General features: G+C 51.6%; 1 protein-coding gene across 1 annotated transcript in view; it reads left to right on the top strand.

Moving 5' to 3' along the window:
• The window catches only part of pde4ba (phosphodiesterase 4B, cAMP-specific a), a 1,084,249-nt gene that overhangs the window by 214,292 nt on the left and 848,847 nt on the right, over positions 1-21,110 (top strand). The gene's annotated exons all lie outside the window — the stretch shown is intronic.

The raw sequence follows: 21,110 nt of genomic DNA, 5'->3' as shown, positions 1-21,110 counted from the left end.
TTGGGACCCTAGTGCTGTGAAACAACAGTGCTAACCACTGGGCAAACGTACTAATTGTATCGGCAACTTAATATTTTAGGATGAAAAGTTTTTGTTTTAAAAAAGGACTTCTTGTTCTAGAAATATTCTCCTGGTTTATTTTGGAAGTTTTAGACAGGTTTTAGGGTTTGAACCAGATATATTTCTCAATGCATGTGCTGATTCTGTAATGCTAGCCTTGCTATGTATTCAACAGGATTTCAATGTCATTCCTACTTCTCTTGTTTGATGCTTCATCTTATCCTGCTGTAATTCTACTCATTCAGAATTTCCTAAGATGGTAGACAATACTCAACATATCCTTTTGAAGGAAATAAGATCTGAAATTTTCCCAACTGGAATCGCATTGCATCTTTGCTGGCGTGAGAGTTCCACCAGTTCTCGGATAGGTTCATGATCCTGACTGATTTCCAAGGTTTTAATAATAATCTTTATTATTGTCACAAGTAGGCTTACATTAACATTGCAATGAAGTTACGGTGAAAATTGCCCAGGCGCCTATTCGGGTAAACAGAGGGAGAATTCAGACGTCCAATTCATCTAACAAGCACGTCTTTTGGGATTTGTGAGAGGAAACTGGAGCACCAGGAGGAAACCCTCGCAGACACGGGGAGAACATGCAGACTCCTTACAGATCGTGACCCAAAGGGAGCGAACCTGGGACCCTGGGTCCGTGAACAACAGTGCTAACTATTGTGCGACCATTCCGCCCTTAGGTTGTTTTGTGTATTTGGTTTTAGCACCTCCTCCTCTGATGGGGAAATTTGCTGTGTGGGTGGTTGTAGGTTGAAGAATGGTCACAGGACACCTTCATTGCCTGTTGCAAATGACCACCAAAGGGTCCCTTTGGACAGCTAAAAGGTTTACTTTAAAACCTTTTTGAAAATGGCAGAGCGAGTGTGCGTTCCTGGAACATTGTGAGTGCGATTCTCCCAAAAAATGACAAAGGGCATGATTCTGCTGCCGCATCTGCCAGGCGACCGGAGAATCCCGCCCGAGGTCAATGGACTTCTCCATTGTCCTGGGCTTGCCCGTGGCGTTCTTGACACAGGCGGGGTGGAAGAATGCAGCCCTAAGTATCATTTTGGGCGAGTTTGATGGGGTGTTTCTTGTCAGCTTTTTGGGTGAGCTCCAGACCTGAATTCACCCACACTTAGGTCCTCTGTCACCCACACAGAGTCCTCTGTCGAGCACGTTTACCCGGGTGTTTCCCACGATTTAAAAAAAATAAATTTTATTGCCATTTTTAACTTTATCAGTATAACAGTTTGACGTATAAGGCACATAGGACTGGATTCTCCAATTGTGAGTCACCGATCCTTCGTTCGGCTGGGGGCTAGCATGCCAGCAGCGTTCAGTTCCCGACTCTAGCTGCCGATTCATCCCGGAGAATTGCAGGGTCCCTGGCCATGCATGCGCACGGTGGCAGCCTGCAGCGGCTGTGCGTTGGTACATGGCGGAGGCCGCTAGCGGACCCGGCCTGCAAAATAGTGTACCCCCTTTGGCCGGCTCGCACGCCCCGGAGCACCCCCCACAGTGTCCCCAGCCCCTGATGTTGCTCGTTCTGGGTGAGTATGCTTTACACTCAATTTGGCTCTGTTTCGTTCCTTAGTTCTAGAGTCGTCAGGTATCGTTAAGATACCACCACAAGTTTCAAGTTCAAGTTCAGACCAATAACTCCATACACAAGTTAGTAAGTTCAAACAAGACACGTTTATTACAATACAGTTATCTACTAATTGTGCATATAAAACTACAAGACGAGGCTAATTCTACCACTAACAGGCCAATACTTATCTGGAATAAGGGAACTACCAGATCAGGGAACAACGGCCTCTTGCTTTGTCCTGGATCCGCAGGCTTCCAGTCGGTGTGGACTAAAGGGGTCAGGAGTGTCTACTCTCGTAGCGTGTGTTGTATGACACTTACTTGATGGTGGCTGCTGTTGGCCCGGCCTCTCCTCTCCGTGGTCAAGTTCAAGAGCTGCTACAAAGGTGTTCTTGTTGGGAGGGCTGGCTGAGAGAGCTGGTCAAGGAGAGGCTGGCTAAGAGAGCGAGCTGGGGTCGGGGTCTCTGTCTTATACCTCTCCCAGGGTCTCGTGCCCACCTGGGCGGACCCTCTATACACACGCAATCGATTGGGTCTCTTCCCAATCGATTGATTTGAATTTCCCCAATAACGGGGCAGTCCCTCGATCACTGGGCGGTTCTTGGGGCTTATTGTTTTGGACTTCTCTTGGCGCCGAGAAGTCTGGCCTTCTATTCAATGTAGCGATTTGAGTTAACTTGTTTCCATTTTACCTGGGAACCACCGGGTATCGCCTCATTAGTATGCTAACTTGTTTTCTTTCACAGTGCTGTCTGGTTTCTGCAGCAGTCAGAATACACAAGTGCTTTTGCAAGCTGCTTTCTTTTGCAACATGTCCATTTTCCCTGCATTCTTTGTAATCTTCCATTTTGTGTTGGGCAGTGGCCACCCCAGGTGGTTACACTGATAAAGTCCCCCCTGCTAGCAGATTGGCTCTTCCCCAACTGTGAGGACGCTGGACTGAGTCCGCAGCCGCTAAGCCGACTCTCCAGCGGATGAGACCATATGCGACCGACGCTATCAGGAACTCGGCTGGTCGGGGGCGGAGCATCTTGGTGCAGACCTCCGCCAATGCCCTGAGGCCGTCGATATGGATGAGTACGCCACTTTGGAGGGGGATGAGCATCGCAAAAGCGATGCTGCCCTCGATTTGATCGGGAACTCTGATTCTCCAGCCGATCGCTGAACGCGACTTCATAGAACATAGAACAGTACAGCACAGAACAGGCCCTTCGGCCCTCGATGTTGTGCCGAGCAATGATCACTCCACTCAAACTCACGTAACCCGTATACCCGTAACCCAACAATCCCCCCATTAACCTTACACTACGGGCAATTTAGCATAGCCAATCCACCTAACCCGCACATCTTTGGACTGTGGGAGGAAACCGGAGCACCCGGAGGAAACCCACGCACACACGGGGAGGATGTGCAGACTCCACACAGACAGTGACCCAGCCGGGAATCGAACCTGGGACCCTGGACTTCGACATCGGCGAGCAGAGAATTCAGCCTATGGTATTTACAAAGTAACAGCCCAAGTTTGCCTGATATTTACAAGTCAGTTTGTATCTTATGTACAACAGTTTTTACACGCAGTTCCCTCCCCCTTCCCCTGTTAGAGGCATATTCCGTTTCTTTTTTTCCCCCTTTTTATTCCCCCGCTGCGGGTGTTCTTCGTTGTTTTATGTAAGGAGGAGGGACGTGCAAGGCCCTTCACTTCACCGCCTTATGCTTCGTTTTGTGCCTTCTTTGGGATCCCTTTTCTCCCTTTCTCCCTCTGCCCCTGTCTCTTGAGCGTGGCATGCCTTGTCTGTCTCCCTCTCTTCCACCTGCCTTCCTAGTCACTGTTTGCTCGAACAGGTTTTGGAACAGGCTGATGAATGGGTCCCATGCTTTGAGGAAGCCCTCGTCCAACCCTCAGATGGTGTACTTTATCTTCTCCAGGTGGAGAAATTTGGCAGGTCTACCAGCCAGTCTGCAGCTTTGGGTGGTGCTGCCGATTGCCAGCCAACAAGATTCTCCAGCATGCAATTAGGAATGCAAAAGCCAGGGCGTTGGCCCTCATCCACAAATGGAGGACTGGCTGGTCCGACTCCCTGGAGACTGCCACTCTCGGGCACGGCTCCACCCTCACCCCACAACCTTGGACATCGCCTCAAAGAAGGCTAACCAGAACCAGACAAGTCTGGGGCATGCCCAGAACATGTGGGTGTGGTTGGCTGGGCCTCCCTGGCACTGTTCATATTTGTCCTCCACCTCTGGGAAGAACCTGCTCATCGTGTTCTCATCAGGTGAGCTCTGTGCACCACTTTAAACTGCTTAAGGCTTAACCTAGCGCAGGAGGAGGTGGCAATACCCTGTTCAGTGCTTCCCTCCAGAGTCCCCAATCCACTTCCATCCCCAGTTCATCCTCCCATTTCTGTCTAATTTTATCCAGCGGTAGTCTTGCCCTGTCTCGTAACCTTCCGTATATATACATTCCCACAGTTCCCCCCCCTCTTTATTGTCCGTGTTCATTAGCTCCTCGAGGAGACCTCTCCCACGCCCCTGGCATACCTTGCCGTCTCCTTATGGAGTAAGTGTTTAATTTAAAGTTGCCTCAGCTCCTGTCCTGTTGGTCGGTCCAGGTCCTCTGTCAGTTCATCGAAGGTCGCAAGTCTATGCCCTATAGAACAAAGAACAAAGAAAAGTACAGCACAGGAACAGGCCCTTCGGCCCTTCAAGCCTGCGCCGACCATTCTGCCCGTCTGAACTAAAATCTTCTACACTTCCGGGGTCCATATCTCTCTGTTCCCATCCTATTCATGTATTTGCCCCTTAAACTTCACTATCATCCCTGCTTCCACCACCTCCTCTGGCAGCGAGTTCCAGGCACCCACTACCCTTTGTGCAAAAAACGTACCTCGTACATCTCCTCTAAACCTTGCCCCTCGCATCTTAAACCTATGCCCCCTAGTAATTGACTCCTCTACCCTGGGAAAGTCTCTGACTATCCACTCTGTCTATGCCCCTCATAATTTTGTAGACCTCTATCAGGCCGCTCCTCAATCTCCTTCGTTCCAGTTTGAACAAACCAAGTTTATTCAACCTCTCCTCATAGCAGTTTATTCAACCTCTCCTCATAGCTAATGCCCTCCATACCAGGCAACATCCTGGTAAATCTCTTCTGCACCCTTTCTAAAGCCTCCACATCCTTCTGATAGTGTGGCCACCAGAATTGAACACTATACTCCAAGTGTGGCCTAACTAAGGTTCCATACAGTTGCAACATGACTTGCCAATTTTTATACTCAATGCCCCGCCAATGAAGGTAAGAATGCTGTATGCCTTCTTGACTACCTTCTCCACCTTTCAGTGTTGCCCCTTTCAGTGACCTGTGGACCTTTACACCAAGATCTCTCTGACTGTCAATGCTCTTGAGGGTTCTACCATTCACTGTAATTCCCTACCTGTGCTAGACATTCCAAATGCATTACCTCACATTTGTCCGGATTAAACTCCATCTACCACCTCGCCGTCCAAGTCTCCAAACAATCTAAATCCTGCTGTATCCTCTGACAGTCCTCATCGCTATCTGCAATTCCACCAAACTTTGTGTCGTCTGCAAACTTTCTAATCAGACCAGTTACATTTTCATCCAAATCATTTTTATATACGACGAACAGCAAAGGTCTTAGCACTGATCCCTGCGGAACACCACTAGTCGCAGCCTACCAATCAGAAAAGCACCCTTCCATTGCTACTCTCTGCCTTCTATGACCCAGCCAGTTCTATATCCATCTTGCCAGCTCACCTCTGATCCCGTGTGCCTTCACCTTTTGTACCAGTCTGCCATGAGGGACCTTACTGAAGTCCATATAGACAACATCCGCTGCCCTACGTGCATCAATCATTTTTGTGACCTCCTCGAGAAACTCTATCAAGTTAGTGATATATTTCTGTCAATGCCTCAGCAATTTCCTCACTTGCCTCCTTTAGTATTCTGGGGTAGATCCCATCAGACCCTGGGCACTTATCCACCTTAATATTTTTCAAGACGCCTAACACCTCGTCTTTTTGGATCTCAATGTGACCCAGGCTATCTACATCGCCTTCTCCAGACTCAACATCCACCAATTCCTTCTCTTTGGTGAGTACTCATGCAAATGTATTCATTTAGTACCTTACCCATTTCTCCTGGCTCCACACATAGATTCTCTCCCCTGTCCTTCAGTGGGCCAACCCTTTCCCTGGCTACCCTCTTGCTTTTTATGTATGTATAAAAAGCCTTGGGATTTTCCTTAACCCTGTTTGCCAATGGCTTTTCGTGGCCCCTTTTAGCCCTCCTGACTCCTTAAGTTCCATCCTACTTTCCTTATATTCCACACAGGCTTTGTCTGTTCCCAGCCTTCTAACCCTGACAAATGCCTCCTTTTTCTTTTTGACGAGGCCTACAATCTGTCTTGTTATCCAAGATTCCCGACATTTGCCATATTTATCCTCCTTCCTCACAGGAACATGCCAGTCCTGAATTCCTTTCAACTGACACTTGAAAGCCTCCCACATGTCAGATGTTGATTTACTCTCAAACATCCGCCCCCCAATCTATGTTCTTCAGTTCCTGCCTAATATTGTTATAAATAGCCTTCCCCGAATTTAGCACATTCACCCTCGGACCACTCTTATCCTTGTCCACCAGCACTTTAAAACTTACTGAATTGTGGTCAGTGTTCCCAAAATGCTCCCCTACTGACACTTCTACCACCTGGCCGGGCTCATTCCCTAATACCAGGTCCAGTACAGCCCCTTATCTAGTTGGACTATCTCCATATTGTTTTAAGAAGCCCTCCTGGATGCTCCTTACAAACTCTGCCCGTCCAAGCCCCGAGCACTAAGTGAGTCCCAGTCAATATTGGGGAAGTTAAAGTCTCCCATCACTACAACCCTGTTGCTTTTACTCCTTTCCAAAATCTGTCTACCTATTTGCTCCTCTATCTCCCGCTGGCTGTTGGAAGGCCTGTAGTAAACCCCCAACATTGTGATTGCATCCTTCTTATTCCTGATCCCTACCCATATAGCCTCGCTGCCCTCTGAGGTGTCCTCCCGCAGTACAGCTGTGATATTCTCCCTGACCAGTAGCGCAACTCTTCCACCCCTTTTACATTCCCCTATATCCCACCTGAAACATCTCAATCCTAGAATGTTTAGCTGCCAATCCTGTCCTTCCCTCAACCAGGTCTCTGTAATGGCAACAACATCATAGTTCCAAGTACTAATCCAAGCTCTTAAGTTCATCTGCCTTACCTGTTATACTTCTTGCATTAAAACATATGCACCTCAGGCCACCAGTCCCGCTGTTTTCAGCAACATCTCCCTGTCTTCAGCAACATCTCCCTGTCTGCTCTTCCTCGGAACCATTGTGGCCCTATTTACTAGTTCTTCCTCCATTTTTTCACCTTCTGACCTATTGCTCCGGTACCCACCCCGCTGCCATACTAGTTTAAACCCTCCTGTCTGACACTAATAAACCCGCGGCCAGGATATTTATGCCTCTCCAGTTCCGATGCAACCCGTCCTTCTTATACAGGTTACTCCTGCCTCGGAAGATCTCCCAGTGGTCCAGATAATTGAAACCCTCCCTCCTATACCAGCTGTTTAGCCACGTGTTGAACTGCTCTATCTTCCTACTTCTAACCTGACTGGCATGTGGCAGAGGGAGTAATCCCAAGATTACAACCCTTGAGACCCTGTCTTTTAACTTTCTGCCTAGCTCCCTGCACTCCTGCTGCAGGACCTCATCCCCCTTCCTGCCTATGTTGTCAGTAGCAATATGTACCATGACCTTTGCCTGTTTGCCCTCCCACTTCAGGATGCCCGCTACCCGTTCTGAGACATTCTGGACCCTGGCGCCAGGGAGGCAAAATACCATCCTGGAGTCTCTTTCACGTCCACAGAAGCGCCTGTCTGTGCCCCTGACTATAGAGTCCCCAATGACTATTGCTCTTCTGCGCTTTGACTCTCCCTGCTGAACATCAGAGCCAGCCGTGGTGCCATTGCTCTGGCTGCTGCTGTTTTCCCCTGATGGGCTATTCCCCTCCAACAGTATCCAAAGGCGTATACCTGTTCGAGAGGGGGACAACCAGAGCGGATTCCTGCACTAACTGCCTGCCCTTCTGGTGGTCACCCATCGCTTTGCCTGCACCTTTGGTGTGACCACAATATAACTGCTATCTATGACGCTTTCCGCCACCTGCATGCTCCTAGGTGTATCTAACTGCTGCTCCAACCGAACCATGCGGTCTGTGAGGAGCCCCAGTGAGGAGCTGATGTAGAGGTCCCTAACTGGTAATGCGCCCCATCCTGTCTCCACTTTTTAAAGGTGGTGTCGAGCATGGCCAGCGTGTATTTATGGTTGCCGCAGATGGGGGCCATGGAGGACATCTCGGTTCGGCTGAAATGTTGCCTCATTTCATTCTACGTCTTCAATGTGGTTACCACCACTGGGCTGGATTTGTGTTTTTATGGGGGGATGGGAGGGCTGCCATGGCAAATGCTCGGAGGGTTGTTCCCTTGCAGGAGGGCTCATCTAGCCTCACCCATTCCCTAGTTGGCTCTAGTATACATTCCCTCACCCTCTCGGTTGTGGCCACGCAGTGGTAGTACTATAGGCTCGGTAAGGCTCGACCACCCATGTTATTCCTCATTTGCAACGTTAACTTAGGGATCCTCTGGTTCTTTAACTCCACCCCCATCCAACCCAACCCCTGATGCACTATCGATTACGACGAGACGAGAGTAGAATGTAATCGAGGCTTTATTACACAGAGATGTGTGGCCTCCTACAGCAGCTGACGAAATGGCTGCTGTACGGAGAGCAGACATATTTATACTCTGCCTACTGGGTGGAGCCAGCAGGCAGGGATCTACCCCCGTACCTGTAGTACAGGGGCCTTACCGTAAAACCCATATATACAATATAATACATCAGTGCTGACGACCACACCCCCACAAACGACATAATCATTTGTCTGCTTTGTGAAAATAGGTCTTGGGGATAAAGATCGGTATGGATCTCAACAGAAGAGGAACCTTAGCAATACATCTGGTTTGATCGCCAGGGTGAGCAGGAGTGTATCCCATCTCTGTAGGTCGCTTTTTACTTCTTCTGCCAGACTGGTCACGTTGGGCTATTTTGAATGGTAGTCCCTCCAGCTCTGTCCCTCCCCCACTCGGGTTCACTGGGGATGTCTTGCTCTTGCCCAGGTTGAGATTGTAGCCAGAGAAGGCTCAGAACTCTCTCAGAAGTTGTATGATTGCATTCAGCCCGTCCTGTGGGTCCGAGACAAAGAAGAACAGGGAATTCACATCGAGCGACACTCTGTGCTCTCTGCCTCCTCTTTGTATACCCTTCCAGCTTTTCATGTCTCGCAGAGGGATCGCGAGTGGTTCAATGCCAGGTAGGACAAGAGTGAGGACAGTGGGCATCCCTGCCTTGTGCCTCTGTATAGCTGGAAGAATTCAGTGCTGGTGGTGTTGGTCCAAACGCTTGCCTTGGCGGGCGTTGTACAAGAGTTTCACCCATGAAGTGAATCCTGTCCCTAGCCCAAACCGCTCCAACACCTCGATGAAGTACTTCCATTTGACTCGGTCGAAGGCCTTTTCTGCGTCCAGAGAGATAATCACCTCTGGTGTTCTCTCCCCAGAAGGGATCATGAATACATTCAGCAGCCGTCTGATGTTCGCAGTTCGTTGCTTACCCTTGACAAAGCCCGTCTGGTCCTCTGCAACCACCTCTGGTATGCAGTTCTCCAGTCTCTTGGCCACATTCAGCAGTGAAATCCGTCTATGTGATCCACCTTCCCTCGGGTTCCTTTTTGGATATCGTGGCCTGTGTTAGCTTAGGAGGCAAGGTGCCCCTCGGCAGCGAGTCTGCGAACATGTCCGGGGCCAGGGCTGGTGCAAATTTCTTATAGAAGTCCCTCCGGCACTTGCATGGAGATGATACTCTCCATGATCTCTCCCAGTCCTCCTGGTGCTTCCAGCTCCCTCTGCCATTCATCCCTGACAACTGACATGTCCAGTCCATCGAGGAACCATTTAATTTCCGCATCCCCATTAGGGGGTTCGGAGGTGTACAGCCCTCGGTAAAATGTCTAAAATGTGCGGTTAATCTCTTTTTGCTCGATTGCCGGTCTGCCTCTGCTATCCTTTACCTGCGCTATCTCCCTCATGGCTGCCTGCTTACGATACCTGCAATACGATACCTCGCTCATTTTTCCCTCTCTGTTCCTTTTGTGTTCCCCCCCCCATCTCCACCATACCACCCTCCCTCCTGCCGATAGGTGCGCTGCGGTCCCCCTTGATTTTGCCTTCCCTTGCCAGCTATTTTTGCTAGTGTGGTGGCCCTCCTCCCTGGGCTGGTCAAACCCCTTTCTTATGCCCGCATTCTCCCTGTCTAAACCCTCGCCTGCCATCCCTTGTCCCTGCTCCTTTCTAAGACCCAGTCTTTCCTTTATGATCGGAATGAGGCAGCACAATCCCTTGCAAACATGCTCACTGTCCAATGGGTTTTTGCCCATTGCCCCCTCACCACCCCTACCCCCTCCAACGCCGCCCCCCCTCTCTCAACGCCGGTACCCCCCCCCCCCCCTCCTCTCAACGCAGGTAACCCCCCCTCTCCTCTCAACTCAACGCCGCAACTCCCTCCCCCCCTCTCCTCTCAACGCAGGTAACCCCCCCTCTCCCCTCTCCTCTCCTCTCACGCCGCAACCACCCCCCCTCCCTCCCTCTCCCTCCCTCCCTCTCCCCCTCTCCCTCCCTCCCTCCCTCTCCCCTCTCCCTCCCTCCCTCTCCCCTCTCCCTCCCTCTCCCCCTCTCCCTCTCCCCCTCCCCCTCTCCCCTCTCCTCTCCTCTCAACGCCGCAACCGCCCCCCCTCCCTCTCCCTCCCTCTCTCTACCCCTCTCCCTCCCTCCCTCTCCCCTCCCTCCCTCCCTCTCCCCCTCTCAACTCTGCAACCCCCCCCCCACAAACGCCGGGTCTCTCTTTTCTCCTCTCCCCCCCCCCCCCCCCCAAACGCCGGGTCTCTCTTTCTCCTCCCCCCCCCCTAAGGCCGGGTCGCTCTTTCTCCTCCCCCCCCCCCCCAAACGCCGGGTCTCTCTTCCTCCCCCCCCCCCCAACGCCGGGTCTCTCTTCCTCCTCCCCCCCCCCCAACGCCGGGTCTCTCTTCCTCCTCTCTCCCCCCCCCCCCCCAACGCCGGGTCTCTCTTCCTCCTCCCCCCCCCCCCAACGCCGGGTCTCTCTTCCTCCTCTCCCCCCCCCCCCCCCCCCCCCCCCCCAACGCCGGGTCTCTCTTCCTCCTCTCTCTCCCCACCACACAAACGCCGGGACTTGCCACTTCCGCAGCGGGTGAAACTGACGCGTATCGCGTCAGTCCGCTGCTAGCCCTTTCGGGAAGGGAGATTACCGGCTTAAAAGAAGGCCCTGATGCCGGAGTCATCAGCACCGCTTTTTCCCGCCGGAAATGGGCGTCACGTTGGTCCCCGGAGAATTTCGCCCAATGTTTCAAATCCAGATGACCCTTTGTCAAAGCTAAAACGTCTGTTTCAAACACGGGCTTTCGGAGCACTGCTCCTTCCTCAGGTGAATGGAGAGGTATGTTCCAGAAACATATATATAGACAAAGTCAAAGATGCCAGACAATGCTTGGAATGCGAGCATTTGTGGGTAATCAAATCTTTACAGATCCAGAGATAGGGGTAATCCCACGTTAAAGAGGTGTGAATTATCTCAAGCCAGGACAGTTGGTAGGATTTTGCAAGTCCAGGCCAGATGGTGGGGGGGGGGGGGGGTGAATGTAATGCGACATGAATCCAAGATCCCAGTTGAGGCCGCACTCATGTGCGCGGAACTTGGCGATAAGTTTCTGCTCAGTAATTCTGCGTTGTCGCGTGTCCCGAATGCCGCCTTGGAGAACGCTTACCCGGAGATCAGAGGCTGAATGCCCTTGACTGCTGAAGTGTTCCCCGTCTGGAAGGGAACATTCCTGCCTGGTGATTGTCGCCGATGCTGGTTCATTCGTTGTCGCAGCGTCTGCATGGTCTCACCAATGTACGACGCTTCGGGACATCCTTTCCTGCAGCGTATGAGGTAGACAACATTGGCCGAGTCGCACGAGTATGTACCGCGTACCTGGTGGGTGGTGTTCTCACGTGTAATGGTGGTATCCATGTCGCTGATCCGGCACGTCTTGCAGAGATTGCCCTGGCAGGGTTGTGTGGTGTCATGGTCACTGTTCTGAAGGCTGGGTAGTTTGCTGCAAACAATGGTTTGTTTCAGGTTGCGCGGTTGTTTGAAGGCAAGTAGTGGGGGTGTGGGGATGACCTTGGCAAGATGTTCATCTTCATCAATGATATGTTGAAGGCTGCGAAGAAGATGTCGTAGTTTCTCCGCTCCAGGAAAGTACTGGACGACGAAGTGTACTCTGTCAGTTGTGTCCAGTGTTTGTCTTCTGAGGAGGTCGGTGCGGTTTTTTGCTGTGGCGCGTTGGAACTGTCGATCGATGAGTCTGCTCAGACGAGGAGGAGCGCAACAGACATCTACAGATGCTGAGAGATGCCCTCGTACGAATGGAATACGGCGCTCGACTCATCGATTGACAGTTCCAACGCGCCACAGCAAAAAACTGCACCGACCTCCTCAGATTTTTTGCACGAGGCACTGGATCGGGCGGTGTGTAACGAGATGGAGACCGGCGCTTCCGTGATGAACGGCGTAACGGTTGTGCATCCATGGCCTGTGGGCCCGAGGATTCCCCCTCTGAGGTATCTTGTGTCTCCATCTTGGAGTCAGAGCCTGCTGCCTCCGTCATCTCGACGTCTTTATCTCCACGCGGTTCTGTCACGACCTGCGCAGGCTTTGAGTGAGGCACCAGAGGAAGATTGTGAGGAATACTTTCCATTGTGTCTGGTCTCTGCGGCTGTAGAAATGAGCTCTTGGGGCGGGGAACCTTTGGCAGGGATAGTCTTCTGGACCGAACATGGTCTCCATGTTTGCGCTGGAGACGCCCCTGGGCTTGTACCTGGTAAGAGATAGGGCCTGTTTGGCGAAAGTTACGCCAGGGACCCACTGGGCACCACCAGCAAAATTCCAAACGAACACTGGGTCACCGGGCGTAAACTGCCGAATCGGCCGAAGCCGAGAAAAACCATGTCCCTGCCGTTCTTGTGTGCGGCGTACTTTTGCGCCAATGTCCGGGAAAACCATGCTAAGGCGGGTGTGAAGTCTCCGGCTCATTAGGAGTTCTGCGGGAGCTACCCCAGTCACCGCATGGGGGGTGGTCCTATATGAAAACAAAAACTGAGCCAGTCTCGTGTCCATCGACCTGGAAGACTGCTTCTTTAGTCCTTGCTTGAATGTCTGCACTGCGCGCTTCACCAACCCATTGGAAGCCGGGTGGTAAGGGGCAGTGCGGATATGGCGTATGCCATTCATCTTCATGAACCTCGCAGACTCCTCACTTGTAAATGGAGTGCCATTGTCCGTGACCAGCACCTCGGGGAGGCCATGCGTACTGAAAGACAAACGCATCTTCTCGATTGTTGCGCAGGACGTTGTGCCTCCCATCTTATGCACCTCCAGCCATTTAGACTGGGCGTCGATTAATAGCAGGAACATGGATCCTTGAAAAGGGCCGGCGAAATCTGCATGCAAGCGCGCCCAAGGCCGCCCTGGCCATTCCCAGTGATGGAGGGGCGTGGCCGGCGGAAGCTTCTGATGCTCCTGGCAAATGGAGCAGTTTGGGCCACCTTCTCAATGTCGGTGTCGAGGTCTGGCCACCAGACATAACTCCGGGCCAACATTTTCATTTTGGTCACACCTGGATGCCCATTGTGCAAGTCTCTCAGTATCAGCTCCTTTCCTTTTTCCGGGACAATCACACGTGTCCCCCACAAAAGGATGCCGTCTTCCACGCTGAATTCAGACAGCTTGGAGGAAAATGCCCGCAACTCGCCTGGGAGCTGTCTATGCTGCCCACCATGCAGGACTCTGTGCCGAACCTTTGACAGGACTGGCTCCGTCTGGGTCCACTCACGGATCTGTGATGCCGTGACAGGCAAGGTGTCCATAGAATTTATGGTTGCAACCACCTCACCGGTCGTGGGGGTCGACATGGGGCCTCCAAATTTTCCAAATGTTCCTGCTCCAACGTCTCTGTGATCAAAACGTCATCTAAGTAGACAGCAACACGCGGTAAACCTCTCAAAATGCCCTCCATAACACGTTGAAAAATAGCGCAGGCAGAGGATACTCCAAAGGGCAAATATGTATATTCATACAGTCCCCGGTGTGTATTAATCGTTACATATGGCCGGGAGGCAGGGTCCAGCTCCAACTGTAAATAGGCGTGACTCATATCTCATTTTGTGAACGAGAGTCCGCCTGCAAGCTTCGCAGAGAGATTCTCTATGCGAGGCATTGGGTATCGGTCGAGTCGGGAAGCCGTATTCACTGTAAGTTTATAGTCGCCGCACAAGCGAACTGTAGCATCTGGCTTCATTACAGGTACAATTGGTGCTGCCCAGTCAGCGAAACGGACGGGCCTGATGATACCCAAAGTCTCCAAACGAGTGAGCTCCCCTTCTACCTTCTCGAGCAAGACGTAAGGTACCGGGCGCGCCCGGAAATAGCGCAGCTTGGCTCCTGGTTCGACTTGGATATGGGCTGCAGCCCCTGTTATTTTCCCCAAACCGGGCTGGAATAAATCTGGGTATCATCCCAGCACCTCAGTCAACCCTCCAGAAACTGTTTGGAGGATGTGCTGCCACTGCAACCGCAAATGGCGCAACCAGTCCCGACTCAACAGACTGGGCCCATGGCCGCGCACCACGATAAGTGGGAAACGCCCCTCCTGGCGGCCAGAAACAACAGGGGTCATTGTAGTTCCTGCAATGTCCAATGGTTCCCCCATGTAGGTGGCCAACCTGGCCTGTGTGACGGTTAATGTAAGGGTCTGTATACCCTGCTTGATGCAGTCGAATGTCCTCTGGGCGATCACGGAGACCGCTGCGCCAGTGTCCAACTCCATCTCAAGCGGGTGACCATTGACCCGTACTGTCACTTTAATGGGGGTCACACGGGGAGCTGCCACACAATGCAGCTGCAGGCAGTCATCCTCCGTCTCCATGTCCTCGGGAGTAGTTGTCGCAGGTTCATCCAAATGGGCCCTTGGGCTGGCCCCAATTTCGGTCGGAACGACGGCACCTCTGGCGCCCCCAGGACCGGCATCCGCGACGGGGTCGGCGCCTCCAAGTGTGACACGGACATGGCTCCTCATCCCATCCTCGTTGCCAGTTTTGTGAGGGTCATAAAGAATCCAGCACGAGCTTTCAGGATACAAAGAAATAACATTTATTTACAATAACATATATATATACAACAGCATCAGCAACTTCCCTTGCTGCCCACTCCTCTCTCTCTCCCTGGTTGCAAACAGGCCAGGTCTATTTATGCAGGGAGTCTGCTAATGATTTCTCCGTCCCCCTCATTGGAGAAACTCATACTCCCATAGGATTGTGGGATTGTCATTAGTCCCCAGCCAGGTTATAACAGGGGATAAGAGAGGGGAGGTGGTTAAATATATATAAAGAGAGACAAAAAAGAAACAAATGGCAAAAGACAGTTTGTAGTAATCCACGGGAGGCAGGAGTTCCGTCACCACACCAATATTTATTTACAATAACGATATTACAGGAGCAGCTACAAACAGTGCTGCTAGCAGTCCAGTCAACTTAAGACTCTCACAAAGCCTACACAGGTGCTTATATGGGCCCCCTCAATGAGCTATCATTGAGGGAGCTCATACTCCAATTGGCCAACCAATAAAGCCAATTGGAGTTCATTACAGAGACCATTCGGTCCATCGAGTCTGCACCAATCCACTTAAGCCACTGAAGCCCTCCCTTCCACCCTATCCTCCTAACTCAATAACTCCTCCTAACCTTTTTTTGACATGATGTGGAGATGCCGGCGTTGGACTGGGGTGAGCACAGTAAGAAGTCTTACAACACCAGGCTGAAGTCCAACAAGTTTGTTTCAAACACTAGCTTTCGGAGCACTGCTCCTTCCACAGGTGAATGAAGAGGTAAGTTCCAGAAACATATATATAGACAAATTCAAAGATGCCAGACTATGCTTAGAATGCGAGTATTTGCAGGTAATCAAGTCTTTATAGATCGAGAGATAGGGTATCCCCAGGTTAAAGAGGTGTGAATTGTCTCAAGCCAGGACAGTTGGTAGGATTTTGCAAGTCCAGGCCAGATGGTGGGGGGGTGAATGTAATGCGATATGAATCCAAGATCCCGGTTGAGGCCGCACTCGTGTGCGGAACTTGGCGATAAGTTTCTGCTCAGTAATTCTGCGTTGTCGCGTGTCCTGAATGCCGCCTTGGAGAACGCTTACTCAGAGATCAGAGGCTGAATGCCCTTGACTGCTGAAGATTTTCCAGCATTTTCTCTTCGGTTTCAGGTTCCAGCACCCGCAGTAATTTGCTTTAATTAAGTGTGAAGATGGTTCCAGATAACAGTGGATTCCTCAAACAGGTTGCTACCTCATGTGGTGGGTGCCATTTCACTGAATTTCTTCAAGCACAAAGTGGATCTATTTCTGGCTGTGGTGGACATAATTGCCACAGTGATCTCCTTCTGTGGCTTCCACAGTGACCTCCTTCTGCATTGTGGATTTATGAGGGATTCTATGATCTGCTAGAATAGTCATGATTGCATACATGAGTCAGAGACGGAAATTTCCTGTTAATTTCTCCCAAATTGGTCTAAGATTTTAATCTTTTTTTTTCTCCTCTCCCAGGGGACCAGATGGTTTTGGGTGTGGTGTATTGTACACCTCTTTTTCCATTTTAGAAGTCACCGTATCCTTTTTGTGAGGCCCTATCAGGAGTAATTACGATGGGGTTAATATTCTCCAAGTAAGGCTGCCGATGTAGTGACATGTGAATCATTCTGCCCGGTTTCTAACCTAACCTATTTGAATGCACCAGAGTCCTGACTTACAATTCCCCTTGGATTCAGCCATTTGGTTCCCAAGTTACTCTAGTCACTCTTCAGGTTGGAATTTACAATATAGTGGGCGCAATTTAATGAAAAAGTGTGGTAGCAATCGGGAACTGTAGCGAGCTTGCTGACACAGCCTGGTGAGGTTAATTGGTCCACTTAACAAGGCCCCACGGGCTTCAATAACCAGTCCCCCTGGCTGGTTCGCTGGGACCGTGACTGCCAGCTCCCTGTTTTCAAGGGGAGTAGCACTTAAACCAATCCTTGAGGACAAACCCCATACAGCTCACAGCCACGCCATCGAGGAGACCAGTCCACGATTTGGTGATGCCGACTTGGCCAGATTGTTGGACACAGTCGAGACCAGACAGGATGCCCTGTTTCTCTCCAAGAGGCCTGGAGGGTCAGCCGCAGGGCAGCCAGTGCCACCTAGGAGGAATTGACAGCGACCGTCAGCTCGGGGAGCATCATGAATGAAAATGAAAATCGCTTATTGTCACAAGTGGGCTTCAAATAAAGTTATTGTGAAAAGCCCCTAGTCGCCTCATTCCGGCGCCTGTCCGGGGTGGCTGGTATGGGAATTGAACCGCGCTGCTAGCCTGCCTTGGTCTGCTTTAAAAGCCAACTATTTAGCCCTGTGCTAAACCAGCCCCTCACCAGGAGGGCCGGAACTTTTTCATTAAATTGCGCCCACTATATTGTAAATTCCAACCTGAAGAGTGACTAGAGTAACTTGGAAACCAAATGGCTGAATCCAAGGGGAATTGTAAGTCAGGACTCTGGTGCATTCAAATAGGTTAGGATACGGTGACTTCTAAAATGGAAAAAGAGGTGTACAATACACCACACCCAAAACCATCTGGTCCCCTGGGAGAGGAGAAAACCCAGTGCTGTAAGAAGATCAACAACCTCCACCGGGTCGCACAGGTGAGTTAGCACCGGCACTCTAGCACAGCCCTTGTCTGCTATACACACACACACACCCTAAGAGCATGCGCCTGGCACCGGCCCTGCCCAGCACAAGTACCGTGCCCTGACCCACCCATGTCCAGCAGTGCCCCCTCCATATCCCACCCCCGCAATGAACAAAGCGTGTGGCGCACGATGCCCCCTCTGTGTTCCCGCAGGAGGAGTTGACCCACAACATACGGAAGAGGGCCCAGAAGGGCGGCGGGGTTGGCGGAGGACAGATTGATCAACAACGTAGGAGTTGGCATATGGCACAGAGGTGAGGATCCACCAACCCTCACCCAGATGACCTGTCACATGTGAGTTGTTAATACCATTAAGACTGATCCATCCCTCGCACTGACCACATGTCCATTCTCCCGCTGGATCTCCAACCGACGTGCAGGCCCATCCGGATGGTTCTCATACTGCACGCCCCCCTTCCCCCGCCTCCCATGATAACACGTTGGAGGGGAGTTCCAAGCAGACCACCGTATTCACTGCACAGCTGTCATCCCCACCCTCCACCAGCGCAGAGACACACATCTCGGTGGGTGACAGTAGTGGTCAGGCTTCTGGACCACATTTTAAAGTGTCGCCAAATGTCCCCGATATTGCGGTCCGACCTTCCCCACCCAAGCAATTTCCCCCCCCCCCTCCCATCCTTTAGTGTCCTCTCAATGATCCTTGGCCTGCCTACCACGTCCCATGGCCTTCGGTGCCCTTGACGGGTGCCATCTAGGGCTCTGGGGCTAGAGGGTCCTGGCGCACTTGTTGGCGGTACATGCCCCTCCATGCCACCACACAGTTGCTGTTGCACATCAGGGGGAGGCAGGAATGCCCAGGTGAGTTAGCAGGTGGAGGTCTGTTGGATTCCAGGATCCAGCTGGGTCCCAGTCAGATACTGACTCCGTGGACAGGTTTACCCAGAGCTGATGCTGTTGATAGCGGCTGTGAAATTCAGACGGGGATGTCAGCTACACTCCAACAGGTCCATAGCCAATTGGAGGAGTCCCAGAGGCTACGGGCGCAGGAAATGGCACCGGCAATACATGCCACTGCGAGGGTGGTGACTGCAGTGGAGAGCTTGGTGCACAACCTCAGCATGAATGGTGTGACTCAGTCATGTCCCTTCGCTGGGGGACATGTGCCAGTCCCACATTGACCTTGATGAGGCGCTGCGTTGCATGTCCCAGTCTCAGGTGGTCATTGCCGAGGCACTCCAGAGCATGTCCCAGTCACCGAGGAACATCTCCGAGGGCTTCAAACCATGCTTCAGACATTGAGGAGCCATCAGGGCTGGCAGAGGTGGACAATGCAGGGGCAGCAGGGCTCGATCCAGCTGCCCCTCCATCCCAAAGTGAACCCCAGGGCCCCATGGACACCGACATGGAGGTTGGGGCACTGGATGCCACCTGGAGCCACTCTATGCAGTGACGACGGTGGCCACCAGCTCCCCAAAATTCCACACTCCTGACAATGGCACGTCTCGGAGTCAGCCCCGGAGCAGGGTGGCATGGAGGGGCATGTACCGCCAACAAGTGCGCCAGGGCCCTCTAGCCCCAGAGCCCTAGATGGCACCCGTCAAGGGCACCGAAGGCCACGGGACGTGGTCGGCAGGCCGAGGATCATTGAGAGGACACTAAAGGATGGGAGGGGGGGGAAATTGCTTGGGTGGGGAAGGTCGGACCGCAATATCGGGGACATTTGGCGACACTTTAAAAAACGTTGTACCGAGAAATATGACTCCTCTAGTACTTTTTTCCGCTATCCGGGCGACCACCAATCCCCTGCCCCAATCCCCAGACATGGAGGTCCTGCGCCCCTCCGGGCATAAGCTAAAAGCATAAGCATACAAAGTGGCATGGATTAGTGGGAGTCTGGAGGACTGGGAAATCTTTAGGGGGCAACAGAAAGCTATTAAAAAAGCTACAAAGAAGAGTAAGATAGATTATGAGAGTAAACTTGCTCAGAATATAAAAACAGAAAGTAAAAGTTTCTACAAATATATAAAACAAAAAAGAGTGGTTAAGGTAAATATTGGTCCTTTAGAGGATGAGAACGGAGATTTAATAATAGGAGATGAGGAAATGGCTGAGGAACTGAACAGGTTTTTTGGGGTCGGTCTTCAGAGTGGAAGACACAAATAACATGCCTGTGACTGATGGAAATGAGGCTATGACAGCTGAGGACTTTCAAATGATTGTTGTCACTAAGGAAGTAGTGATGGGCAAGCTAATGGGGCTAAAGGTAGACAGGTGTCCTGGCCCTGATGGAATGCATCCCAGAGTGCTAAAAGAGATGACGAGGAAAATTGAAAATGCACTAGATTGGAAATTAGAAAACGTGACACCACTGTTTTAAAAAGGAGGTGGGCAGAAAGCGGGTAATTATCGGCCAGTTAGCTTAACTTCGGTAGTAGGGAAGATGCTGGAATCTATCATCAAGGAAGGAATAGCGAGGCATCTGGATGGAAATTGTCCCATTGGGCAGACGCAGCACGGGTTCATAAAGGGCAGGTCGTGCCTAACTAATTTAGTGGAATTTTATGAGGGCATTACCAGTGCGGTCGATAACGGGGAGCCAATGGATGTGGTATATCTGGATTTCCAGAAAGCTTTTGACAAGGTGCCACATAAAAGATTGCTGCATAAGATAAAGATTCATGGCATTAAGGGTAAAGTAGTAGCATGGATAGAGGATTAGTTAATTCACAGAAAGCAAAGAGTGGGGATTAATGGGTGTTTCTCTGGTTGGCAATCAGTAGCTAGTGGTGTAACTCAGGGTTCAGCGTTCGGCCCACAATTGTTCACAATTTACATAGATGATTTGGAGTTGGGGACCAAGTGCAATATGTCCAAGTTTGCAGACGACACTAAGATGAGTGGTAAAGCAAAAAGTGCAGAGGATACCGGAAGTCTGCAGAGGAATTTGGATAGGTTAAGTGAATGGGCTAGGGTCTGGCAGATGGAATGCAGTGTTGAAAAATGTGAGGCTATCCATTTTGGTAGGAATGATAGCAAAAGGGATTATTATTTAAATGATAAAATATTAAAACATGCCGCTGTGCAGAGAGACCTGGGGCAGGATTCTCCCGTACCCGGCGGGGTCGGGGGTCCAGGCGGGACGGAGTGGCGTGAACCACTCTGGCGTCGGCCCGCCCCAAAGGTGCGGAGGAGGCCGGCGCTGGAGTGGTTTGCGCCCCGCCTGCTGGCGTGGAAGGCCTTTGGCGCCACGGCAGCCGGGGCCGAAGGGACTCCGCCGCCGGCAAGAGTCCGTGCATGCACGGGAGCGTCAGCGGCTGCTGACATCATCCCCGCGCATGCGTGGGGGGGGGGGTTCACCTACGCGGCAGCCATCGCGGAGGCTGACACGGCCGACGCGTAGGAAAAGAGTGCCCCCACTGTTCAGGCCTGCCCGCGGATCGGTGGGCCCCGATCACGGGCCAAGCCATCGTGGGGGCACGCTCATGGCCAGATCGCCCCCCC

This window comes from Scyliorhinus canicula, chromosome 4, assembly GCF_902713615.1.
Source record: "Scyliorhinus canicula chromosome 4, sScyCan1.1, whole genome shotgun sequence".
NCBI classification, from domain to species: Eukaryota; Metazoa; Chordata; class Chondrichthyes; order Carcharhiniformes; family Scyliorhinidae; genus Scyliorhinus; species Scyliorhinus canicula.
Note: the sequence above shows the minus strand (reverse complement) of the source record. Positions and strands in the feature narration are given on the sequence as shown.